We start from the raw sequence: 27,967 nt of genomic DNA, 5'->3' as shown, positions 1-27,967 counted from the left end.
GTTGAGTTACAATGTTTTAACACTAAAAACTGTTTCCCACCTTGAAGAAACACTAGCTGACTTTTGCAGTTCAGCTCCCTGTTAATTATGAAAAAAGACAGCTCTGTTCAGAACGGGTGCCTGGGAAGACAGAGCAAAGTCTGAATAATCAGGCTCCAAAAGGGGTCTGACAACAAAGCCCAGAGAGGAAGTTAAAAGGATTAGCACTATAACACTGTTTAGAATTAGTACTCCTCTCTCCCAGTCTGACCCATTCCCATCTTCCTTCTGCTAAGCCTGTCCTTCATCATTTTTACAGTGCTCAGAATACCCAAGTTCACTCGTGTATAACTTAACCTCCTCACTTCAGGAGCAGTCACACACAGTGCCCTACGAGCCCCTGAGCGTGGCTTGCTCATTAGCTGGATCTGCATCGCCAGCACCATCCTTCAGGGTGAGCCTGGCTTGGAGAGCCGCATTAGGGAAATGAGCAGTACAAATGCTAATTCAAGGATATCTGTGTCCTTGCAAAGTGGGAGCTGTGCTTGCTGTATATCTTCCTGGTACTGCTTTTGTTCAGGTCATGGGAACGTTTTTAAGCAACCTCCCAATCCTCTCCATTAATCAGGCTTGGAGTCGCATCTCTGACTAATGCTGGAATGCATGAAGTCTCATCCTCTCAGACGTAATAGCACAGATGATGAGCTCTAGAGGAGCACTTAATAATGACCTTCTGCTGCTAATGAAGTCTTTGGGCCCTGACTATAAGGAGTACAAAAAAATGTATATAATCTGGGTATTGGGTTCTCTGCATCAATCATTTCATTCTCCTGATCTGCTGTTAACTGGTCCAGCATGACTTGCTAACGTGGATACAGGCACTGAATATGCCAAAAGCTTCTCACCTTCAGGAAAATCTGACCAAAAATTTAAATGTGGGCAAGATTGGAAGGTGGGAAATGTGGAGTTTCAGAAATAGGATATACAGGAAAATGTGAAATAATGGGAATGAGTGGGAAAAGACAGGAGATTAATGACTGCAATCCTGGTTTATGAAGATAAAAATGTGTGGTATGAAGCAGGCAACATTTCCTTTCACAGATAAGGTTCTCATTAGGATTTTTCCAGGTGTAATACAGGTCTCAACCATAATTACATTCTGGATGGGAGAAGTGCTTCTGAAGTTAACATTTTTGAAATTAAATTGTCCGTTTGTGCCCTCATTCAACTCATTGTGACTAAATACCATTAAGCACCTAAAATTCTGGTAAAGAAATCATCTCTGGCTGCCAGGAGACTGCAGTACCACTCTGTTAACCTTGGTTGGTCACACTCTTTATAAAGTCTGAAATTCATCTCATCTGATTTTAGGTCAGAAAAACACAAAGCAAGATTTTTCTGCATGTCTTACACAGCCATCTTTGAATGGGCTATAACAGATGTCAGGGAAAACAAAGCCTCCTCTAAATAATATTAAATTTTTATTCATCTGATGAAGTAGAAGTGTCTAAAACATAGAAGCCAATAGATGACAAGATCTTTGTAACCCCATGATCCTTTCCTACTCAATAGGCATTTCAAGGAATCATTTTATCTTACAGCTTTGTATGGTTTTAGTGCAAAGAAAAATCTTATTCCTGAAGTAACTATGTCCATGGACTACAAAAGAAGCTGGTAGCAAGTGGGCTAAGACATAGATATCCCCACTGTCAGAAGACTCCCATCACAAAAGCACAGTATATCCAGAGAAGTTCCAGTTAAATCAGTACACTTCCTGGAATGCAGTCATGCATGGTTTAATCAAGTTTAGAATGCCTCATTAAAAGAGGGAATCTCCTAATATTGCTTAAAACATGACCTAAATAAAGAAAAAAAAATAGAATAAAAGTATTTTCAACCCAACCCAAAGATCATATACTCCAACACCCCTGCTATGGCCACCAACATTAATAGATGACATTGCTCACAGCCCCCACCAGCCTCACCTTGAGCACTTCTAATGATGGAACATCCAAAACTTCTCTGGACAACCTGTTTGAGAGTCTCACCACCCTTATAATAAAAAAAGTATTCCTTACAGCCAATCTAAATGCACTGTTACAATTTAAAACTTTTGCCCCTTGTCCTTTCACCACACACACTTCAGCTGTTTTGTAGGACCCCTTTAATTATTGAAAGGCCACAAAAAAGTCCTTTCTGAGCCTTCTTTTTTCCAGGCTCAGCAATCTCAATTCTCTCAGCATGTCCTCACAGCAGAGGTGCTCCACTCCTCTGATCATTTTTGTGACCCTCTTCCAGACCTGCTTCAACAGGTGCATGTTTTTCCTGTTTTTGCAGTGCTCCAGGTGGGGTCTCACCAGAGCAGAGTAGAGGGGCAAAATCACCTCCATGGACCTGCTTTTGATGCAGCTCAGGAAGCAATTTGCCTCCTGGGCTGCAAGGGCATACTGTCAGTTCATAACCAGCTTCTCTTCCACCAGTATCCCAAAGTACTTGTCCTCAGCCTTGCCCTCAATCCATTCACCCCTCAGTTTGTATTGACACTGAGCATGGCTCTGATTTGATTAAGTTCACATTGGTCTACTCCTCAATCCTGTCAAGCTCCCTCTGGATGGTATCCCTTCCCTCATGTATATTAAATGAGTCACTGAATTTCTTGCAAATGTTTAATTATATGCAAATGCCTATGAATGCCTTTTAAATCTGTGTAATGTCACATGTAGATTTTCTGTTGGTTTTAAAAGATATATCTTTTATAGGCACCACAATCTTTTGCTGTCTCATTTTGTAAATATTATTCCTGTCTTAAAAAAACCAAACACTTCCATTTTAATATTTTTAAATAAGGATGAGGGGAGAACACAGCAAACTAAGAGGGCTCTTGGATTTAAGGCTAGCATGAGGTTTTCTTATTTTCTTTAAAATACCTACTGAAGATGCCTTTTCTCCATACCCTGTTTCTTCATGCTGTATTGACTTTGCTGAAACACTAACCCAGTAACCCTTCACTTACCCTGACTTCTCAGAGAACAGCAAATGCTCAATATTATTTTCATTATTCTGTATTGTTCTGCCTAGATCAGAGCTATGTTACAAAATACCTTTTACCACAATCTATTTAAAGCCTTTCCACTACTTTTCTTCCTTAGCTAAGTGAATATCCGACCTAGCACAAGGAGGCTTCAGCTCTTTATGTCAGTCCATCCATCATTTGATGAGAGATTGGACAGATGATAGAGATTAGTTATGCAAGTTATTTTTGGGAAAGACATGATTCTGCAGGTCCCTTCTTATATATCTCTTCCCTTTGTGATAAAATTAATAAGCTACATATTTAGACCCAGACACCTAAAATCCAGTTAAGTAAGGTAGATGAACTCATGTTCAACACATGTATTTAAAATTTTCACTTCATTGTTTTTTTCACATGAGTTTTCAGACCGAAGTTCCTGTGTTTGTTCCTAAGTTTTGCTGGGGCAGATGCTGTGGTTTCTGTATCTGAGCTGCTCCCTGATACTTGCCACTTAAATGCAGGAAGTCTTTGCTGAACGTCTGGGCACTCTGGAGGGAAGTATAAACAGATATTAGAAAACTAACAGCATAAATTGATTTAGACTGTGTCCTCCCCCCGAGGTGAATAAAGAGCATATAGTGGCTGACATGAAAGTAGAACTGCCTATGTTGTTAGATTGGGGGATCTGGAGGTCACCACCCAAGCAAGCTGAATAATAAAGTCCTCAGCTACAGTGTGGACATATGGAAATGCAACAGACCACAGACTGACCCAAGTCCAGGATTCCTGGCCCAGCACATTTGCACTTAAAAGATAAAGATAAATCTGCAGAATATTAAAAACATAACCTTGTACTAAACCTTTGAAATTATGCTTTAAACCACAGCCAAGTTTTGACATGATAAAACATCTGTGAATTATTTCATCGACTGAAGTAAAATGCTCTGAATCTTTGGAAGACATGGTCAGTTCATCTTACATGCTCAGAATTAAACTGATAATACATCTAGAGGCCAGACAGAAATTTCTAAGGTCAGATTTGGGGATTTAGATTGTTTTATGGAGCAGCTTTTCTTAGTATGAGCATTGTCCACTTCCTATTATCATTTGTGATTTCCCCCAGTTTTCCCCAAATTTCTCTGCTAGTGCCAGAACACTAGCAATTTCTCTCCCTCATTCTGAGCTATTCTGGAGGCTTTTATGGCTTTTGATCTTTTGTACCATCTCCCTTAAATATTTTCTGAGATACTATGACTCATTTCATTACTTGTACAACTCAGATTTGGAGAATGGATGTTCCTTGCACCCTTCTGATCTTACTGGAATTTGTCACATTCTCCTTACCTCTGTCAAATTTCTTCTGCCCACATAACAAAGTAGTGTGGCATGAAGCCTCTTAATTCATACAAACAGATTTATATCAAGAACCTTCCCATATTTCCTTTAAAAAAAAAAAAAACTGGAATCTTTCAAGAACAATAAAGTAGAAACAAAACCCCCAAATACTATAGTTTACCTAAGTGCCAATTTGCATCCCCTCTCCGAAACAAGAGTTGACAAGTCCAACATGTGTGAGAAATAACTGCTATTCAAAGTTAAGCTCTGGAAATGGTGACTGACATGGAGCCAGGCATTCCTTTAGCCAAGGGAATTATCAACTATAGACCAGCCAAAATAAACTCAGAAATTTCCTCTGGGTGTTAATCACTCCGAGTATCGTTCTTTCCCACACACTGGGCAGAGATTCTTGACCTTCTGATTTTGAGCAAAATCACCCCTATTAATTAAATAATTTGTCCATTATCACCTGAAGACATATGTAACCTTTTCACCCTACACAAGAAAGAGCACACTAAGTAAATATATGTCTATTGTAAATATGAGCAAATCCCCAAGCTTGTTTCATTTCCTGCAGTGCATATGCCATCCCAGTACTTCTTAGTGTAGATCTGCACAACATAACACATTAACACATCTTTTAAATCTCCCATGAATGTCTTTGAACAGAAATTTCAAATTAAACTAGGAAAGCTTGGAAAATTAATTATAATTGACCTTATAGCTATAATGGCTGGACTTATGCCTGTCCTGAAGTACAGCATTGCACATCTCTCCATATCATACCACTTAGGTTATGTACCTTTCATAGTGTGTTTTACTGAGATGACAACATCAAATGTCTTTATCACAAAAAAATAGCTTTTCCCATGGAACTGCAATCATGAAATTGTGGGGGAAAAGCTTTGGAATTGTAAATTTTGCAGGGTGAGTCTTTATTCATGCAGTGGAAGATCTACAAACTCATCAGGAGTAAAGTTCTTACAATTGTAACAAACCCATTTTTTAACAGAATCTTATGGTAAAAACTATTCTCAGATTTTTACATTGATGCTGCCCCAGAAGTCCAGCTAACAAATTTCAGAAATGAAGATGCCTAAAGCTATTGGTATATTTGACTTTTTAAAGAATTACATGTACCTCTAGCCCTCATGGACAAGATTTCACCATCTAGTAGAGACCATATATTTGCACACACTATATAATGACCTCAAGGCTGAAAAAGTCAGAAGCCTTACAGTTTGATGAGAAAACTAAGCCTTATATTTTAGTTGCTTTTTACAGACATTAAAATACCCAACACCCCAGAATACTCTTATGAATTTTAAAAAGACACTGCAAAGAAAAGCTTGCTAGGAAAATAGTTTTTCAGAGGATTTATAAAACAAAACTCCATTGATCATCCCATTACACCTTTACACTACAATGCAAATGTGAAGAGCAAGTACCATTGGGAATGGTTCTTTCAAGAACAGAAAGGCCAGACTGTTTCAATGCAGTTTGTAAGTGTTTAACCCCCTTTGTAAGCCTTCAGAGGTCTTCTTTGTCCACTTTACCTTTTTGTCTTCTACCCTCCTTCTCTTTGTCTCCAAGTTATTGAAGTGTCTGTACTATTCCTCTCTTTCATTTGTGCTTACCAAGGCAAGTTCTGACTTTGTACCACTGAAAAATCCTATTTTCATCGTCAAGATTTTCAAACAAGGTTCTCAATTTCTGGTTAAAGCCTGCTTCCTCTGCTTTCCTAATGCAGTTTGAAGAAGATAGATGGTTAATCTTTTCCTTCTCTGCAGAGTTCCTTCTGGTCTCCTCTCCTACATAATTGTTTTCCCTCTGTGCCTCTCTAATGTACTTTATTTTCTAAGTAATCTAGTCTAGTCTCAGGAACGCATCTTGATATTTTAAAATGTACTTCTCTCAAGAAAAGTAGAGCTGCTTCCCCTGCTATTATGTAGGAATAACACAAACAGCCAGACCCTTTCTTTCCTTTCTCTTCCCTTTCCTTTACCCCAAGTACCTCAAAAAAGCAAACACACTTAAAAGTTCTTTAGCATAGCACCAACCAATGGCACAAACATCAGCCAAAAGATGTTCAGAAAGGTTAAAAAAGATTTTCTATCTTAGGATTTTTCAAGAAAAATTTGCAAATTCATTTCAGTGTTAGAAGGATGGGAAGAGAAGGGAAAAATCAGTTTTCTTCTCCTTTGTCATGGTCAAGCTTCTGGCTTCACACTGATAGAGCCAGGAGTTATACCTCTCTGATGAGGTTAAATGTACATTTGAAAAAGGAGAGGGATTGAGACAACATTTCCTCTCTCTTTCCCCTGCATTCACTTTACAGTTCGGAGAGGTATTGTGTTGTTCAGATATCTGGGGAAGGAGTGGGAGGCCAAAAAACTTGGGACAGAGAAGTGAGGAGACAGTAACAGAAAACCTAGAGCAGTGTCAGGGAGGGGGGCAGCAAGGCTCAATACAAAATGCTAAAAAAAAAAATAAAAAAAAATCACTGGACTGAGAAAGTGTACTGGAATTAGTCTGAAAACTCAAGGGAACGTTAGGCAAAAAATCAGCACCATTGGTTATTAGTCTCTTTTGGTGCATACCTACATCATCAGCTCAAGACAAATGGGGAAATAAAGTGCATTTCTCCATAAACCTGTTTTCTCCAGTAACAGTTTCCAGATTTTCAAGACCAAAATGACACAATCTGTCTCCCTAAAGCTAACTCTTCTACAATATTTAGAGGTATAAAATCATAGAAACACACAATAGAAAACAGCATGGAAATAGACAAATTAGACAAAATCCATGATCTAATACCCCAGGATTTCTGGTCCAGAAAGACAGATGATGCTTGAGAAATAACGAAAGCCCTTTGTGAACAATCATACAATAAGATGAATTTAAACAGGGAAAATTTGGCAGCTTGTTTTTGTTTTGTTATGTTGGCCAGGAAGTCCCTCTTGGAGACTGTAAAGTAACTTTATCAACTAAGCCATAATGAAAGCTTAAACAAAGATAAATGTAATGTTCTGTACTTGGAAAGAAGTAAGCCTAAGCAGCAGCACAAGCTGGGGACTGATGGGCTGGAGCAGGAGTTCTGCTGAAAGGGACCTGAGGGCAGTGGCAGGTAGTGGAGCCAGCAGTGTGTCCCAACAGAGAAGGTGGCCAGCAGCCTCCTGGGCTGCACCAGAAAGAGTGCAGTCAGCAACCCAAGAAATGTGGCTATTTCACTCTACTTACAAGGTCACACCTGGAATACTGTGATCACTTGTGGTCCCTCAGCTGGAGAGCTTGAGAAGGGTCCAGAAGAGGCCACTGGGATTATTGGGGTGTTGTAGCACTTGATATATGAAGAAAGGTTAAAGGAAACAGGTTTACTCTGACTGGAGAACAGAAGGTTCAAAGGAGATCTCATAACACTACCTGAATATCTATAAAGTTAGTTATAGAGGAAACAGAGCTACTCTCTAGACAAGGATGCCTGCTGACAGAACAAGAGGCTATGGGCATGAAGTGCTGCAAGAAATTCAGAAATTCTGTTTGGATTGAAGGGGAAAAAAGAAAAAAAGATTGGAAGAGGCTGCCAGGAATGCAGTGGACTCTCTTGCACTGGAAATTCTCAATATTGTTTGAGGAAATTGCTGTAGCAACTTGTGCTGAAGAGAAGATTGGGCCAGATAATCTCCAGAGTACAGTGACAACTTTCCATGAATCCCTGCACAGTCTTTCTAGCTATGTGAATCGTCTTGCCAACCCACAATTATCATCTTCCTCATGCAGGGACTCACCTTCCTCATTTACTACTCTGAAGATACGTGATATTTATTTCCAGTCATTGCTAATCCTTCATAAGCAGTTTACATTTTAGTTCCATTTAAAAGGAGGAGGTACATGGGAGGCAATAGCAGACTCCTACCCTGACTATTTCTTTTGCAGTCAAGACATTCAAGGAGAGTTAAATTGCAGGAGGATTTTTTAACCTTCAGTAATAAGGCTTAATTAGGGATCAAGAGCAAATGTTATAGCAAAGAAGAGGCACCTCTGAACACATTCATATTGGGCTTTTGTTCCAATTAAGCTGGTTAACAAGGGATGTAAGAACATTTGCATCTGAAGTATGCTCAAAGAACTCAGATAGCTATTACAATTTTTAATTTTACTTGAGCTGAGAATTCTAAGTAAGCAGGACCTTTTGAAGATTAGATGTACTTGTGCAGAAATGGTGAAGAACTTGTACAGGTTTTACTTAGCTCATTTTGACACTGAAAGGAAAAAGCTCATGCTAAAACTCATGAATAAATTTCTTATTATTCAAGAAATAGGAATTTTTTTAAATTGTAAAAAAAATGGGAGAGAAAGCCTGTTTTTTGCTCTCACACTACCACCTGATGTGTTCAGCATTTGTCACAAAATATGTATTTTAATAACTACAATAAAAGACTATTTTGAATGGGGGATCTGCCTGACCTCCCCAATAGCATTGACTTCAGCAGAAGCAAAATCACGCTTCAGAGCTACCCATTTTGGACCAAGAAATGTTATGAAGCAAAAGGAGCAACCTTGCCATACCCAACATTTGTTAAACACAGTAAGAGGCATAGCTGTGAGAAAATAGGTAAAGCTAAGGAACAGACTGAGCTTTCCTTTGCTAACATTTATCAAAATACTGTAACAGCAAAATTTTTCCATTAGAGAAAAGAACTATAACATCTAATCCTCTGGTTGTTCCCTGATGTACCACAACTTGAGCCCTGGCAAATGTCTTACAAACCCAGATGGCAGCAGAGGGAAAAACCAACATGAACATAAGTATGAAGGAAAGGGCTTGTGATTTTGATGAAGACTAAAAAAAAACACCTCATTTTTCCCAAGAGAAATATTGAGGACTTTGAATGAGACCTTACCTTTCAGGGAAGAATATGGTATGGTTCCTTTAAGACAATCTATTTTACATAAGCATCTGAGTGAAGTTAAAAATTCAAGGTCTTAGCAATTAAAAACTTCTGTGGAAAAGGTGTACATGTTTATATATGTTAGCACAGTTATTTTATATTCATGAACTTTACTGAATTTTAAGTAGAAAGGGGACAAGATGCTTTTCAGAATTTGTAGTTATAATTTTGCTGTGACTAAATTTACTCGTTTTTGTTACACAGAGGACATATATGAAAGGGAAGCTGGTTTCAGGAGGTTTTTGTTTTGTATCAGTTTTTCCCAGATTGCTAGAATTAGCCTGAAGGATCCTTTTAGAGAGCAAGTAAATATATAAAATATTAGGACAACACTGCAATGCAAAAAGGATGTTAAATTGCTCATCCAAGAAGATGACATAACAAATACCGACATAATTTCCAAGCAGCAAAGCAAAACTAGGTCAAATCACATTGACCTATCTAACATAATAAGCCCTTTTTTTCAGATTTTTACAATGTAGACTGTGTCTCCAGGCATTAATGTCCCCTGTTATCAATGTATAGTGTTGTCACTCTGCTTTAATGTCTTATCACCATGTTGTGTTAATTAGACCAAAACAATACAGTGCACTTTTGAACTGCTTAAATCCCAGTTTGAAATCTCCGCCTAAACTATAATTCTGAGGTTTCCCAGTTAGAAATTATATCATTAATCATTTACCTGTTTCAATAGGTGCTGGTGGGATAGGGCAAATTTTGACCTGTACAGTTAAAACCTAGGCTTCCTAAGTTGTTCAAAACAAGGTCCACATAGCTGCCATCTCCCAGTGAGGAAATGCATGCTAATATCAATGGCATTTGATACAAGGCACAAGCAAAGAACACACAATCTCTCAAATATCCCATGGACAAGCCTGGTGTCCCTGTCCAAGAGCTTTATCCACATGCACTGCCCAGAAAGGAACAGTCCTTTTCCTTGTTCAGAGAAGCCTTCCCTTCCCCTATTCTTGCTGATCGTCTGCACATCAGATTTACAACACGTCTATTTTCAGTGAGATTATTTACAGAGGTGTGTAGGCTTCTGCCTACAGCCTCTTGCAATTCCAACAAGAGCAGAAACACAAGTAGTAAGAGAGAGATCTCTCTGTATCCCTGCATCCAGAGCTGAGGTTGAACCAGAACCAGGCCGAGGGCTTGAGACCTCACTGCCCAGGGATCTGGAGCTGCTTCCAAAGGGGGAAAAAAGCAGAGGCAGGAGACAGAGGCAGAGCTTTGTGGTCCACAAAGAAGAAGCTGTCAATAGAGTGTACATCTTCCATGTAAAATACATACAGATGTTGCAATAAGGGCATAATATTAGGTACAATCCAATGATAAAACCAAAAGCCCTTCCAAAACTTTTGAAGCTTGCTTGGTGATGAACAGTTCCTGGAAACTGGGGTGCTGGTTGCTTTTATGATGGAGTGGCTAGATTTGATTACTCCAATTCTAAATATAAATGTATGAAAAAGTGATTCTTCTTCTTCTTCCTTTTTTTTTCCCCATGTCTCAAATTACCTCTCAGGAAGAAAAATCCCCAAATTAATACACAAAACAGGACAAATTAAAAAGAAAAATTAAAAAAAAAAAAAAAAAAAACCAACAATAAAAGCCAAACTAAAAAAATCCTACCCTAAACAAATACCCAAAACCCCAAACCAAAACAAAATAAAAACTGAAAGGGATCATGTTTTGATATGGAATAACTACTAAAAAAAAAGATTTTTTGATACAATTTTGCCATAAAATAATGATTTCTCAGTATTTTTGGAAAGAAAACATCAGTCTCAACTAGTGTCTCAAATAAAGTTAAAAAAAAAAAAAAAAAGAGATCCCAGAGATGATGTGAAGGGGGAGGGAGGGTCTCATCTAAGCAAGCTGTGACTTCACCTGAGTCTACAAAGTGCATCAGATTGCCAGAAATGAGTCTGCCCTTCCGCTCTGGTGTGTGTGTAGGGAGGGGGATCTCTCTAAACTCTTGCTGAGGTTGTTGAGCCAATTAAATACCTGCAGACCCAAAGAGATGAGTCAATGCCATTAGTCCTGGGCATCTGCTCAGTCACTGGAGCCCCACACGTGCACAGCAGCACAGGACAGCCTGGGTGAAGAGTGATGGGAAGATGCTGCTGCCACCAAAGGCATGAGAAAAATGTTTGCCTTCCTGACCCAAAATGTGGAGCAACTGTCATAGCACGTCACCAGATCCTTTCTGGGGGCGTAAAATGTTCCTCCATAAATATTTTCCTTGAAGACTATCACACTACCATAAAAAAATCCTATCAACCCCATGGATCTCCTAATTTACTGTCCTTTTACTCCTTTTACAGGAATAAAAACCTGGGATTTCTTTTATTTGGTTTACTATCTTAAAATTGTTCTTGCACCCAGTTATCTCAACACTTATTCAATCAACAAAGTTGATAAAACTTTTTGGGCCAAACAAACATTGCCTCTTTGCCAGCTTTTTTCTCCTCCCACATCCCCTGGGAAGATATAAATACTACTGATAAAAAAACATGACATGACAGCAAATGGGAAAGAATTTTAAAGAATTAAGAACTATTTTTACTGTTTAGAAAAGAGATCAAAATCAGCTTCCTACCCTTTAGCGCTTTTCCCAACTTTCAGACAGGCTGGATTCTGCACTGCAAGCCAGGGATCTCAGGGATATGCAGTAATTCCTTACAGCTTGCTGAAGCATTACAAGCTCTAAGCTGCATGACTGTAATAAAGACTTTGAACCAAAAACAGGCTAAAGAATGAAATACCCTATGAAGTCTGAAATTTAGTTCAAACAAACTCCAGCACACATCCAAAAGGCAATTAATACAGCTGTGTGTGAACACTGCTCTGCACCTTTCTCTCTGCTCAGTCTTCACCCACAGACAAATCAAACAGTTTCTCCAAATGCTGAAGTATTTTTTGAGCTTCAGCCGATTCCCTGAGCATTTACCACCGCGAGCTCCTTGTTCCCAGCATTTCATTTTCCGTGAGCCCGGGCTCCAGCAGATCCCTTACCTCTCGTGCTACTCTGTGGAGGGACTCTGAGGTCTGACAACTTTTTGCAGTGCTCAGAAGCTGTTGAATCCCTCTGCTGCACTGCCTGCTTCCCTGCCCCTTGCCAGTGGGGAAGCCCTGAGACCAGGCAGCAGTGGGAAGCCGGCAGGCAGCACAGCAGAGGGCTGGGCAGGCTGGAGGGAGGGAGCTGGAGACAGACCTCATCAAAGGTAGGAGGCCTAGTGGGGATCATGGAGACAGAGATACACATCTAAATAATTCAGGCACTAATAAAAGCTTTAGGTTGGGCTCTGTTCAAGATGTGAAATGAAGCTGAATTTTGATGTATTTCAGGCTTCCATCAATGCAGAACGTGGTGTTACTTAATAACCTGACACTGAAAAACCAACATTATTTTAAATGTGATCCAGAAAAAGTTAATGAGGAAAGTGGCTATGGAGATATATATTTATAACTTTAGGTTGAAATTCTATCATGGGAAAATTTTGAGAGCTTCAAGTCTGACCTCTACAGGTAGGCTGCTGAAATAGGAACAGGATCTTGGGATCGCAAATTGTACACTGAACTCTTACAAATCAGGGAAAGGTAATGGATCAGATGCACTACTTAACATCACACTGTCATCAGTGCCTCCCGAAGCCATATTTTAAAAACACAACTCTTTGTATCATCATCTATGGGAATTTGGCTCTTGCAAATGCTTCTTTTGCAAACTGGATAGACAGTGCAGCACCACAAGAAAAAGTGCATCCAGCATGAATATTTTTACATTCAAAAGTGTAAACGGGTTATGCTCTGCTTTTTATTATCCCTCCCCCTTCCTCTCCAATCTTCCACACGATCTACTCTTGCAGAGCTACAGAAACAAGCATTACTTTGAAACTGATAACATTCATTTGCGTTTTGCAAAACTGATGTTTTTAAATGCTCTGATTGGTGCCACCTTTTTCTAATCAGAACCAACCACTCTAACAAACTAGCCTTTGTCAGGGGATCCCATCCCCTCTGTTCCCACCAACCTTCAGCACATGTTGCTATAGCTACCCTGCATGTCTATTTACCACACAAGCGATCAAAGGGAGCAGACGACGCACATACACACACAAAAAATCCTCACCAGGCTTCCTGCCCAGCAATGTCCAGCCACTAATTAACTGATACACTCCCAGCCCGCAGACTCTGTACACCTGTTTTCTTAATTCTTCATGGTACACACAAAAAAGGGCAGCATTCTTTAAGATGCTCTTTCTTCCCTTACAGGCCAAACAAACAACAAAAACATCCCAGGATGAACTCTCTAAGATAAGGCAAAAGATTACAGAACTTCAGGATAAAAATACAACTTTTCTACAGAAGAACGCATTAGGAATTTTAAAAGGTATGCAAAAGAAAATAGGAAATAAGAAACACATGCTAAGAACTTAAACAGCTGAAAGGAAAGGGGGTGATTTTGAATTTTGCATGTGTTTTGCACTGAAATTGTATACAGCCTTTGTTCACTTGGTGAATTATATGCACACTAAAAGCCATATGACTGCAGACACGATAAGTAATTGTAATGGTTTTATGTACCTTAGAAACACAGTTGTTCATTTTTAGGTGGCCTGTCAGTTAACAGTTGTTTAGTTGAACCTCTTTATGTGACAAAGGGCTCAAGACTCAAGACTGCCTCGATCAAAGTCAATGGTACTTCAATAGGAAGAGGCCAAAATAAGGAGCTGCATTTTTTGTCAATGACACTCCTGCAAGCTGCACTTCAGGGATATATTGTGGTTGAAAGGGAATGAAAATGAAGTATTAAAATTCATCAAACATTTGATTTTCTGTGAAGTAGGCTTAGGAAACAAAACAGAGCCCACAGTGCCCTCTCCAGTTCTGCAGCAAACTCAGGGAATCTAGCCTCATAACTGTGTCCAGCCTCACAAAAACTCCACCTTCATGAAGGCTAAGCACCTCTTTAGGAGTTTCCATCACTTGCAAATTATAAATAACAAACTGAACTCAGTACTCTGCAAAGCAAAAAAAAAAAAAAAAAAAGTTACTTGCATACTCGCAGAGGCTTTTTTCTTGTCTGTTAGTTCTTTTTTATTTTTTTGTAACTATGTAAGATACCTTCAAAATTGCACTTCTGTTTCCTAACATTAGTCTTACAGCACACTAGCACACACAAATGACAAATGGGTACATTTCCTGTGAATGCTTAAACCTGCACAGGTACATTGTGATCAGCATGATTTCCCAGATAGGATAGAACTGTTCCTTTTTTATTGTTGGACCTTATTTGCGAGGTTATTCTGAGACACCAAGAAGACACCTCTTGCTGAGGCTTTCAATGATCAGCTAAAAATGACTGCTTCTTTATACTCTCTCATTTACAAACCTCAACTCAGCATTTACACCAACCCCTGTGACCTGCTGGAGACTATTGGGCTGGCACAGTAGTAAAGTAGGTTGAATCTCATCAACAGGCTGCATATTACATTTCTACAGTAATTCCTCCACTTCTATTGGGGAAATTAGTGATTTTTTCTTTCTATGTGCTATTTTTCAGTAGCTGTGGGTTGCCCTTGGGTCACATCAGTCATCAGCATAGTACATGGTTTCGTTCCAACACCTGCAGTACATTGCCATATGCCTATATACTTGATGATTGACTCTGCAACACCAAATTGAGCTATAGGTCCTACCAAGAACCTCTCAGAGTGGGAGCACTCACTCCCAAAGCCTGTGAAGAGGAAGGAGTTAACCCACTCCCTCCCAGCTGGTGTAAGGATGAGGAAAGGATCACCAAGGAAAGGCAGAGAAAGCACCAGGACAGGTAGGGAGAGATGATTATAAGGTGGAAGAGAAGGTAGAAAAGAGCTCTCTGTTGCTCTGAATAAGAGGGCCATGGAAAAGTCACCCTCTGCATATAACTTTTCCTTAACAATTTCCAACTAGAAGCAGGAATGAGGGCTCCAGCTTCACATGACTTGCCTGCTTCTCAGTGTTTGCTGCAATGGATTTCCTAAACGCTTTATACCGTTACCTCATAGCCCATCAGAACCTTCATTTCCCGCTGAAACAGGAGCTCTGCTGACAGGGGCTGATGCACGCAGTAGCTCAGCACCACCCTGACATCCAGCTCCCTGGATTTTGTCCCTCGGGCCCTAGCACTGCCCACAGAATTTCCCTGCCAAACTGAAAATATTTGTGCACAGCAAACCAACCGAGCCCAGAGAAATTCCCCCAGAGGGCTCCCTGGGCACGGAGAGAGACCGCGCTCGGGGGCAGGTGTTGAAACAAACCGCGGCCGCGGCTCGGGCGGGAGCGCGCTCCCCCCGGGACGGGACGGGACGGGCCGCGCCCGGCAAGAACCAGCCCGCCTGTGCCTGCACCTCTCTTCAGGATGGAATGTCTCCCCCATCCCTCCTCCTCTTCTGCAGGGTACGTGTGTGCCTTAGCATTCCCCCTCCGCCCCCATTCTCTATTAGACTTATTTGCCTTGCTCTTTTAACCCGCCACTTATGAATCTTCATTATCCCTGAAGCCTATTCTTTAGGTAGAAATATTTCAGGAGAGTAAAGTCCACGTTTCACAGAGCATTTTACACTTTATTATTGCCGTCCTGTAATATTTCTGCTTCTTTTGCACTCTTCGTTGGTAACCCCCTGAGCCAAAGTACCCTCTTGTGGTGATAATGATTTTTGATGACTACGTGCATCCAGCTGACCAGCTTGGTATATAAAATGCCCTTCATTGTGCTTTGCAAGGACAAGAATTTCTCTGTCTTTAAAGAGTTATAAAATGTGATTTTGCTAGTGGCAGCAAGAAATACCTTTCTTTTTCCTATCACCTATGTTTCCTCTTTCTTTACCCCTCCTCACCTCCTGTAACTTAGAGAAAACTGGCAAGGAAGCTGGGATTTCCCACCATGGTTTCAGAAAGCAAGGGTAAAACAAATGTTCCGTTTGCACTACAGGTGCAAAATCCTCACACATGCATTTCCTGGACATGTACTATAAAAGTCCCCCTGAGAACTGAATGAATGACACCCACACAGAAAACCTAGATAACTTCTAATTACCTCATATTTACCTATTGCCTACCCAAAAAATAACATATTATGAGCAAGTTTAGGAAGTGGATTGGCATTTTAAACTGGGACAGATCTTTGATTCAGTCTTAAGATACAGCCAGTTGTTCTACCTCCCAAAAGGCTCTTGTAAGTGTATATTGTTGCTGTAAGACTATGAAAAACAAGAATCAAAAACATTTTGTCACTGTGCTTTATAACTGTGAGATTGAAAATAAAAGCTCCTTTTGTCTCCTCAGGTGAATAAAAGTCTTTAAAAAAAACCTAATTTGAATAATCTTAGAAAAAAAATCCCTAGAAAACCCATTTTAAAGTACTTTTGTGAAGCTGCAAGACAGCTTGAAACTACTACGGTTTAAAACAATCAGAAGATTAAAGCACTGGCAGGCAAGGAACTCATGCAGAGCTGTTTAATAAATTATCCTTGGGCTGAATTATTGGCATATTTAGGCTTACAACACAGCAAGTTCTTTCCTTTCGCATGTCACAAACAGGGCTGCGAGACAGCCTACACAATGCACTTAAGCCATGGCAAACTGGAGTTGATTTACATAGCTCGCAAACGCTTCCATGCTCCCTACGAATCCAAAACGTACCAGGACTTGCATGGCATCTCTGCCTCTCGGGAGAATCGGGGGGTGCGTGGGGGGTAAAGAATTTTTTTTTTTTCTTTCTACCCGGAAACTTACAATTATAAGAAGAAAGTAAAGAGGGGGAAAAAGCAGCGGAGATCGGCAGGGGCTGGGAGCGGTAGCAGCCGGAGCCGGCGGGCAGTGGCTCCTTACCTGCCTCATGGTGAGATTCCCATCATCCATCCAGCCGGCCAGGGGCTGCTCACTCCGCGCTGCTGCCGGCAGGGCGCAAATCCATCAAGTTTCCCACTGTAAGCAAGTTTCCTCCTCTCTCCTGTCTATTATCCACCCCCCCCCCCTTTTTTTTTTTTTTATTCTTTGCTAGGGGGGAGCCCTGAGACAATGTCAAGTTTCCCAACCTTCTTTGCCCAGCCTATGAAAAGTCGGCAGCGGGGAGGCAACTGTCCGCCTGGCTCTGATTTCAAACCCAGCCCAGGGATGGAGCAGTTGGCTGTGGAACAGCCTCGCCAATCAGGAGGAAGGGGAGGGCGGCAGAGCGCATAAAGGCTGCTGCCTACACGCGGATTAGGAAAGCTTTCAAGGATTTAAAAGACTGAAAGCAGCTGGAAACAGTGTCTAGGGCTACAAAGAGGGAAGTCAATTTGCGGTGTAAGAGATTATTCCCATTCTCATGTAACTGCTCCGGGTCTGCTCGAAGCTTAGCAGGCTCCCAGGACCTCGGCAAGGATATGTAAATGCCCAGTCGAAATTACTGCAACATCAGAGCGATGCAGGAGCGCTCCACAGCCGCCCGGTAAAGTGGCAATATCCCGTCTCCTGAAGCACCGATTTCCTCATGTCAGATTAAAAGGAAAATTACATAATGACAAAAGCAGGAAGCAAAATTCCGTTTGCCATTTATATTAATGGCAAGTGCCTGTCTGTTGGAAAGAACAAAAATAAATGTATGGATCCGTAAACTATGGAAATGTTTTGTTGCAAAGTTTTATTTGTTTTACTGGCAAACGTTTAATCATCCCTAGCCTCAGTTCCTTGTCTGCTTTCCCTTCTTTAGGGAGGGTGTTTTCCTCATTCTTGAAGCTGAGTTTTTCATGCAAGATAACACTGGACTCGAAATGCAACTTCAAATAAAAAAAAAATAATGTGTTGTGTTTTGTTTTGTTTTTCAACGAGATCAGCTGCTATCTGCTGCCCCTCGGTGGCTTTCATTAAAATCAACAAGGAAAAGACAAAATCAAAAATCTCAAATCTGAAGTGCCATTGTTGTTTGAGTTACACCTTTCATAGAATTATAGAATTGTTTGGGTTGGAAAGGACCTCAAAGAAAATTTAGTTCCAAATTTCTTGAATTAAAAAAAAGGAAAAAAAAAAGAAAAAAAACCCAAACAAACAAAAAAAAAAAAAAAGAAAGTAAAAAGCAGAGAAGTGCAAGCCTGCAAATTGATACCAGCCAATCTTCTCCAAAGTGGAGGAGGCTTCTAACTTAATATCAGTTCAGAAGCCTGTTAGTCATTCTGTTCCGCTCTTAATGGAAATCTGTCTTTTGATCTTAGGGAACAATCAGGCAAATCTCATGCCTGAAGTGAAGTCCCAATATCATGAATTTGCTTCTTCAATGGCTTTATCTACCAATGAAAAAATTAGCCACTATCCATAAAAACCCTTAGCAATAAAAGTAATCTTATTGAATTGAGTTACAGAAAAAAAAAGCTACAATGATATGTTTCCAGGATTTTAATTATAAGCTTCCAAAAATAGATTTCCTTTTAACTTATAATAAGCTCCAGCAGTGAGTATGTCACAGGGAAAGAAAGAAAAGATCTGAAATATGTATTTATTTGTTTTTCCATTTAAAGAAATAATGATTTTTCTCACAACTGCTGCAAAGAAAGGAGCTTGCATAATACTGGCACTGTCTAGATCAGAAGCATGGCATGGATGGAGAGAAAACTTGACTGATAACACTACTGGAATTTATCCAGGTCCAACTTTACTCTTGCCTGGTCTGTGTCCTCAGAAGGAAGGATCCTGTACATTATATGCTTTAATATACAACACCAACCATCTCCAGGGATCAGTATAACATGTTGCATAAGGGTAAGACCAACCGCTGTCTCTAGCCAATGTGGAGACAAGTGAGTGATGCCCCAGTGATGGTCTAATACTGCCCACTTGCACAACAGCTTGAAGCAGCTGCAATGCAGAGAGTGAGGTGCATTAAGAGCATTTGACAGGAATGCTTATCCTCTGTTCCACAAGCATAGCTCAGGGGACATGTGTGACTTATTGAAATGAGTATGTGGTATGTGAAGACCTTTTACTACTTTAAATCTGGGAGAATCCTCTCCAGGATGCATTCAAAGGAAACATAAATGTATTTTTTCAAAGTAATTAGAACATTAGGGGTAAATTACCCTGGTAAAGAGGATGTGGTAAAAAGTTTAAAACTTACAAAATTAGTAAGAATTATAAAGAATTCACATAAAACCCCTATATTTGATTTCAGAGCTTTAAGAAGGAGATTATTAGGACAGCTTCAGTTTCACATGGGAACAGAGCAAAAATTTCTTTAAGAAAACATTATAAAGATTAAACAATTGTGTAACTTTTCTGGAAATGCAAATACCTTTTCACATACAACATGCACAACTTACAGAACTGGATGGGTACTGCATTTTACTGAAAACCCAGAAGAATGTGGCATCAAAAAATGAGTTGATTGTAAAGGATGAAAACTGATTTCTAGTATTAGCAAAAAAATGAAACCATTAAAATCAATGTCCTATGTTCAGGGTGGGGTGTGGACTATTTTTTTTTTTAATCCAGAGTAACAGAGCTCCTATTCTATTTATGCCATTCACTTTCCACCTTTAAGGAATGTACTTTGTGATTAACCCAACTCAGTTGCTGGAGTTTTTTGGTGTAATACAGTTTTTGTTGTCCATTCCAAGATAAGTCTGCTCCAGCTGAAGGGGGTGCAATGGTATTATCACACTCACTGGATTCAGAAAACTACATCCTGCACTTCACTTCCTATAGTATTCTGAGTGGCACAAGGGGAAAAGAGAGGATCTATATCTGAAGTGGTTTTGAGGGTAGTCAGCATCCAAAGCCACAGACGAACAGCTAGATGTAAGGAAGAGGAATTACTGTCTGGGATGCAAGAAGACAGGTGCTGGTTTTTACACCTTCCTCTAAAAATCGGCTTTCCTATCTATAACCCAAGTGTATGTGCGTGCATGAGAAAGCCCTATGGTGTTTGGGGAAGTGAAAGGAGATTCTGTCCCTGATAGAGGAAACTTTAACAGTCTGTTCAGTGGAACCAGTAGAGGTAAGAGCAGCCAGAAGAGCTGATGCCAGGTGTAAGTTCAGACATCACTGGGAGCAAAGACCTGCATAAGCCAGATCAACGTCATGGTAAGGACCACAATTGTTTTAAAGGATTCTTATTGAATTAATCCAAGTTAAAAGTAAAATGACTACAAACACATCAAACCATTGGCAGTTTTATATTATGTGAACACTGGTTATCAGCAGTAATGGTCACATATCCCTCTTATCAAACCCTCGGAGTTATGAGTGACACCAGCAGACACACAAATACCGAAGTAGCTCTGACCTTGCTGCTCACTGTGGATGCCTGCCACAGTCCTTATCACACACCAAGCACCTCCCAGACACACAGAGCATGCACACAAGCCCTCCATCCAGCCTCATGTCTCAAATATTATGTTCTTCCCTTCACTAAAAAATCAAGGCAGGATAACTTTAGCTGGGCTTCCATTATTGGCAGCATTTATCAGGAAGAACTTCAGTGTGGTTTGTGCTGTTCTGGCCTTGACTTGGCAAAAGTAGGTGGCAGGCAATTGTGACAACTCAGGCTGTTGGGTTCTAACTAAAAATCCTGGCTCCTATTGCTACTTAAGACAAAGATATAATGTTAGAATGTGTCATGAGCCAGTCTATGTAGTCAAAAAGCTTTGAGAGTTCCTATAAATGTGGAGAAAACCTCACCACTGTGTAATACCAGTTACAAATTGTACATTATGTAAAAATATCACACATTTTTTACATAGACATAGTAGATTAGGTGCTGAGTGCTCTTTGTCAGCACATCAACCCATTATCATCTAAATTTAGTGGGATGAGGCTTAGTTCAGTGCTTATTAATACAGTGTGCAGTTTTGAAGGTTTTAAGTTGTGACATGGCAAAGACAAAAATCTTGATACCAAAAATTGATCACTGTTTCAGAATCTGAAACTTTTGATCACTGATTTTTTAACTAAACCTTCCTTATCTACTTTAATTGTTTCTAATAAATTACCAAACACAGGAATTATTTTGAACTGGGATCAAACGCAAAACAGCCTAATGTGGGATCACTCAGTTGCTGGAGTTTTTTTGGTGCAATACAGTTTATGTATACAGTCCAGACCAAGATAAGTCTGCATCAGCTGCAGGGGGAGTACAGAACAGGAAGTGGCAAAAATTACTTTCTCTGATTAGCTGAATTCCAGCTGCCATGGAAATCCTCCTGGGCCCTGAGAATTTAATAGACGCTAAAGACAGAGAACCACTCCATTTCTTTTACTGAGCTGCGCCAAACAAAGACAGACCAGACCCCAGGATCTGATTATATGGTAGGAGTGAAAGAGGTGCAGCCGAGAAAAATATGACCTAGCATATAGGTTATACAGAAACAATCCTAGCTTGAAAATTATCATCTTTGGGTATGAAGTCAATCACAAATATATTGCCTTTAATTTGCAATATAGACAATTAAGACATGCTTTTCAGAATAAGACCAGCAGCTAGACTGCTGCACTTTGAGAGAAAAATGTAATATTCACAGCCAAAATATTGGCATTGAAATTAATTTTTAATCATTTTTATGGTCATTCCCTTGGTAGTTTTAAATTGGCACCTGCAGGAAGAGCAGGATGTCCAGAATACAAAATACTTCTTAATAATCCCATATAACACTAGAATACTTAACTCAAGGCAACACTGGCATGTAAAAATAACCTCCAGAACAACTGACACAAAATATGAGGTTGTAAGATGAAGACAAATTTATGAGAAGACTGTATAAAAGCAAGAGGAAAAATGCTGAAATACCCCAAATATGAAAAACTGTTCTCAACATGTGAATATTATCATGCAATGATTTCAGATGATATAGTTAACATTTGTGAAAGCAAGACTGTACAGGGCTTGGATCTCACAAAGCAGTACTTAGCTGCTTTTATAAACATTGCTGCAGTGAATGCAATGAAGACAAACGGACTACTCTGGCAGAATGTCTGAATCATGGCGTCTAAATGCACACACATTTTCTGACAGAATCATAAAACTAGGACCAGCAGTGTCAGACATCTTTACATGTACACATACACACTGAAAGCCACAGTGCAAAAAGGTGTCCTTAAGCTGGATCGTTGGGGAATTCATTGCCTTTCAAGACTCAGCCTTTTGGAAGGGTATCAGTAAAAGAGGCAGAGGTGAGGAAGATCAGGGCATCCTTCAGCCCTCTTGGTGGAGCAACCCTTAGAAGACCATACAGCCTTCACAGAATCACTCAAAGTGCTCTGATCTCACTTGGGACTGCACCAGCTACAGGCAAGAGAGAAGGGAAGATATCTTCAGGACAGCTTCTTTCTCCATAACTTATGCAACCTGTGTAATCCTCAGCTCAAACAGACAAAAAGGTGATTAGACAATGATCCATCTGCGCTTGCTTTAAGGAGTACACTGACTAAACTTTTTGATTAAGACTTTTTAATCAAAAGAATAATATCTGCTGGATTTAATTTTACTACATCTGCTATGAGGCAGATACTTGATCTGCTAGGCTGAACAAGCTGGTGCACAGTCATGTGTAATAAATTAGTGATCAGAAGACTCTGGTAGTCTATTCTAAAATTCTATGGAAGTATAATAAGCTAAAAAGACCAACAAAGAAGGATGCTATAAGGGTTCAGAGTTTCTAAAACATCTGTTCTCTAGTATATATAAATGCTGAATTAAATGGAAATCATAATTAGTTTACCACTGTTTCTCCATTCGATTTCCTAGGATTTTACAATTAGTTGCTACTTCAGTGATAATTATACTTCATTACTCTTAGAAGTAGTAGATAATAGTTAAATTGCTTCTTTTTTTTTTTTTTTTTTTTTTTAATATTCCGGTCCTTAGAAGCCTCCATGAAAAAAAGAATTCTAAAGTAAGAAGACAGGAATTGACTCATGTATCTGTAACCTCTATTAGCATAGAAAAATAAAGAGTAACTTTATTCCATTGCATTTTGCACCAACTGCTTATTTAGTGACCAATTGCAAAAGTCAGTCATTAAGTGATTCAAAAAAAGCAAATAAAGATTCAGGCAAAGAGCAGAAGTTATAACAAACGTGCCTTCATCAGTCAAACATCAAACAGTATCTGTCAAAATCAATATTTTTCTCCTATTCCAGGAGATATATCAAAATTTATGATCACACAGGTTCAAGGGTGAGTCATCTGGCCACAATTTCACTAAAACAAGTTAAAGCCTAAACTGATAAATTGTCACTTGAAGCAAGCAGGCATCTACTCAAGTCCCCATTATCTACGTGTTAGCTGAGATCATCAAACCATTCAAATCCTTCCTTTCGAAATAAAAGCCCCTAAACCACTGGTTTAGCAAAAAAAGTATGTAACACTCACAATTAAGCCACTCTGCTCTAAAACAGTTTTTCTTCAACCTGCATAAAACAGGTTAGACATATCACATGCCATGCACGAGTGTGTCAGAAGTGAGAGACTCTTAAGCTCTGTCAAGATTATGCCATGTCCAGGAAGAATTATAGAGAGATTGACTCTGTGTTGCAAAACTTTCCAAAAGAGAAATGCTGGTGTTTTAACATCTTTTCAAAATCTCAGCTGGGACAAGGCATTAACATGAAAACCTGGGATATGTCTGCATAACTTTTAATTCCTCATATTTCTTGTTCTCAGAAAACATTTGATGTTTCAATGTTCTATTCTATTTCCCTGGAGTCACACTACACAGTTTTGGTCATACAGAGGTAAAAAAAAATAGCTCAGGTATCTTTTTAAAAATCCCAGGAAGCCAACTGTCACTGAAGGAACAACCCACCAGTATTTTACTGACTTCAAATCAGTATTTCAGCAAAGATCCATGGAGCCAAAGTTGTCTGAAAGCTCAAGTCAGACTAAAGAATTGTTATTTCATTTTTGTAATCATGAAGGTTTGCCAGCAGTCTTCACTATCTCATGAAACTTAATTTAATATAATTACTTTTTGCAGTTGAGATTCCAGAGAATATTTTTGTAGGGAATTCTCACTTTTCTCTTTTTTCCAGTGACCTGGCTACCCATGCCAGCCCCCTTGCCCCATGGAAAAAAGGCTGCTGTGAAACAGGCAGCCTGCTGCAACGGGGGGTACTAAAGTTACCTGTCAGCTATGCAGCAAGGGGTCACACGGAAAACTTGTGAAGTGACGTGGTTCAGAATCATATCTTAAACACTGGAAATATGAACAGCAGCCTGAAAATTACTTGTGCCTGGGGTGCAAGGTGTTTCATCTCCTTCACTGGAATTCTCAGACTGAGTATTCAGGGTGTCTTTATACTGCTGAGGGTAACAAAGGAGAGGACAAATCTATAAATGCTAAAACATCTTTGAACATTGCTGTAATCAGGGCAGCACAGTCTCTGCCATAAGCAGTAATGAAAGACACAATAAGACTAATCTTTGTAGATATAACTACAAGTTTCTAGACTAAATCTAAGTATTTAGAAGTATTTAGACTAAATCTAAGTATTTAGAATGCAAAAGTGTATTAACCAGACAACACAACAATCAGACTACTGAATTTATTTCTAGAAAAGTGTGTGTGTCTGTGTATGTGTGTGCATGTAGATATCCATGAATGTGTAGAGAAATATGTTCAAATTCTTCAAGAAAAATCCAAGGTATATGCTTGGACTTTCTCAATGAAAAAGAACAGAGTCTTAAGGTACTCTTCCCTATAACTGAACAAAATATTTCCCTACTCAGGATACCAGTGGATTGCAGTGTTGGTGGTGAGATGAGTTTGTAGGGGGTGGGCTGGGGAATGACAGCAAAAACCCTAACCCAAATCTCAAATCCTTAAACTCTGGCCAGGAAAACCGCTTTATACAACTGAGAATTTGCTAACATGTGTGACTCATGATTCTACTCACAAGCTTCTGAAGTTCACTGGGGTTACCATCAAGGTCAAATTACCTATGAAATATCAGATTACTACACCTTCCCACTGCTTCAGAGAAACCCTTGGTACTGACCATGTAATATATTTATGTGGGAAAGTTAACACCAAAACCATCACATTCCTCTAATTTCAAATGAGAAAAACAGGCAAAGAATTTAGAAGAAAATCAAAAAACCTCTTATGAGAGGATTTAAATTAAGCAATTCAAGGATGTGGGCAGATATCACAAAGCATTAGTCACAGAAGTTAAGTTGGAGACAGTTTCATAAAGTCTTTGCTTATCACATTAATATTTTTTCTCACCAGGAGCATTGTTTAAAACCAGCTAAGGAGGGTTTCAAAATGGTGTGTTTATAAATAGGCTCACTGGGACTGCCCTGGGAAGACTGGTCTGGTTGGGTCTCACACTTCTATCTGTGTAGAGTAGCCCTTTTTTAACTTTTAAATCATTTTCAGATGGCACTTTTATGAGTCCCTGTACCTCATTCCTTTTACTTACAGGAATATATAGTGTAGGTTTACCAGTCTCCAAAAGAATTTTTACTTTCTTTAGCTCACATTTCCAGAGGTGTCACCTATTCAGTCCTCCCTTTTTGTTAAACAGCACTGGCAATAAAAGACAATGACTGCAACGATAATGTGCTTCTCCAGGTTCCAAGCAAACCACTTTTATAATCTGAACCTTTGAGTCTCATTTTATAAAATGTAGTAAAAAAACCTAAAATAAAAAAAGCAGACTGGTCCATGAAAACTTGTGGATGTGACAGCCTGGTCAGAGAGCGAGAAAACAGAATTCGTTTTCTCACAATAGACTTGGGAGACTTTTTAGGGAGTTGTAGAGAAACAATGATAACTTGTTAGTATAAACAACCTGCGGGTGGTGTTTTCCTACTCTGTTTTTCTGTTCTTCTCAAGGACTGTTTGTAAGAAAAATGTTTTTGTTAATTAGCCAATCAAGTAGAATGTGTCGAACCTAGTTATAAAAGAAGAGAAATTTCGTATTAAAGCTGCTGTTGTGTGAACACCCTGATAGCGGATTTGTGTCATTTCTTGCTCAATGGTGACAAAAACTATGTTTTCATAGCAGGTGATCAACATTTTCATAAAGATACTCAAAGAATCTGAAGTAACCCAGAAAATCTGATTCAAGTAAGGCTTGTGGAAAGTGAAGCCCAGCAAAGAAACAAAATGCTTACTATTACACATTAAATTTTGAATCTCTTACATTCACGGGTTATTATTAGTTTGCATTTATCACTTCAATGCTGAAATTGGCAGATATTGTCCATAGTGTCTTACTTCATAAAAACACATGCTTATTTACAGAAGACTCAACCATTATAATCCCTGCCTGCAACACATTCTCCAACATCGTTATTTTACACCAACAGCAGGGTAAAAAAAGGAACAGAAGTAGTTGCTAGTGCACATCAGCCCAATGATGAAGGCTAATGCATGCCTTCTAAACTATTTCATGCAGATTTTGATCCCTAGGGCCACACTGTCACATATACTGTCTCTCCTTCTTGTTCAGACATCATCTCCCTTAGCTGTAATTTTGCTGTAATTCACTATGAAACTGCAATGATATGCCAAGGTCCTAACACCCATTTCATAAAGCTTTTTCCATATCTCTTGGGCACAAAGAAGGTCCTTTATGTCAATGGGAATGCACAGTGATGTCTTGAATACCCTGTCATCTTCAGCAATCCAAGATTTTGGTGCTCTCTGTTTCCTATCAACCACCTGAAATTAACAACTAATAACTTGATATTATATGATGCTGCGGAGCAAAATAGGATAGGAAGACCCCTCAGCACGTACAGGGGAGTTAGGCTGAGTTGTGCAGACATGTTGCTCAATTACCAAATCACTTGGCAACAACTGATTTTGATTTCCTCCTTCTGCATGTCTGTTCACAGTAGAAGCACATATACACGGCATACTACACTTCACACTGAAGTGAGAGAGAAAAAAAGAGTCCTACTAAGGATTCAAAAATTAAAGACTCATGATTTAAACACAATTTCCATATTTCTTTTATCACAGGTACTCGTAATTCACTGGGACTACCTGCTTCTCTAAATATTTAATTGTGTGGAAAAACATAGTACACCACAAGGAAGGACAAAGCACAGACTCCTTTGGGAAAAGGTGATGAAACTTAAGCAGGGGAGCTCTCCAGGCCATCTCAGCATCCTGAGCCCTAAAGGCTGTGGAGCACAGAAATAACTCCACAGAAAATTTCACCGGCCATATCCTAATTTTAGACCTTAGAAGTGTAAAGCTCTGGCCACTTGCAGCTTCGAAGATGAAAAAGAAGAGAGATCATCTGAAACGCAGCATCTAAAACAAGAGAAGCTGTCTCTATAGTCAGAAAATCATTATTGTTACAGCTTTACAAGATTTGAAATCCTGCAATTAAAGTAAATGGCACAAATCACAGTCTTTTTAGATTGATAACTGCTGCAAGGAGGGGAGCTGTTCTTACCTTATTTTGGGTGTCTTCCCATGAGTTCTCATATTCAATCATTTTGCGAAACTTTTCCCTTTATGTAGGCTTTGTTTGGCCATCACAAACTACTAAAACCTTCAGCACACTTAACTGAGAGTGGTTATTATGGCCATGCTGTAGGTGAGCAGTGATGTGTGTCCACTACCCTGCTCCCTCCAGTGACTTCTTGAACCCATTAATATTTTGCTTTTGATAAATCAAACTGATAGATAAAAATAAAGTAGAAGGG

General features: G+C 39.4%; 1 protein-coding gene across 4 annotated transcripts in view; it reads right to left on the bottom strand.

Annotated features, from left to right (window-relative positions):
* The window catches only part of MID1 (midline 1), a 172,893-nt gene that overhangs the window by 123,391 nt on the left and 21,535 nt on the right, over positions 1-27,967 (bottom strand). For 2 of the 4 annotated variants that reach the window (XM_068180075.1, XM_068180079.1), the window contains exon 1: positions 17,161-17,292. The exons of 1 other annotated variant lie outside the window; for it this stretch is intronic. The gene's annotated coding sequence lies outside the window, so the exon portion shown is untranslated. Of the gene's footprint in view, positions 1-17,160; positions 17,293-17,366; positions 17,407-27,967 lie in introns of those variants that run through there. One more of the 4 variants, XM_068180076.1, reaches the window with a different exon arrangement.

Source organism: Anomalospiza imberbis, chromosome 2 (genome assembly GCF_031753505.1).
Source record: "Anomalospiza imberbis isolate Cuckoo-Finch-1a 21T00152 chromosome 2, ASM3175350v1, whole genome shotgun sequence".
NCBI lineage: Eukaryota > Metazoa > Chordata > Aves > Passeriformes > Viduidae > Anomalospiza > Anomalospiza imberbis.
The sequence above is the reverse complement of the archived record's forward strand: the minus strand, read 5'-3'. Positions and strand labels throughout refer to the sequence as shown.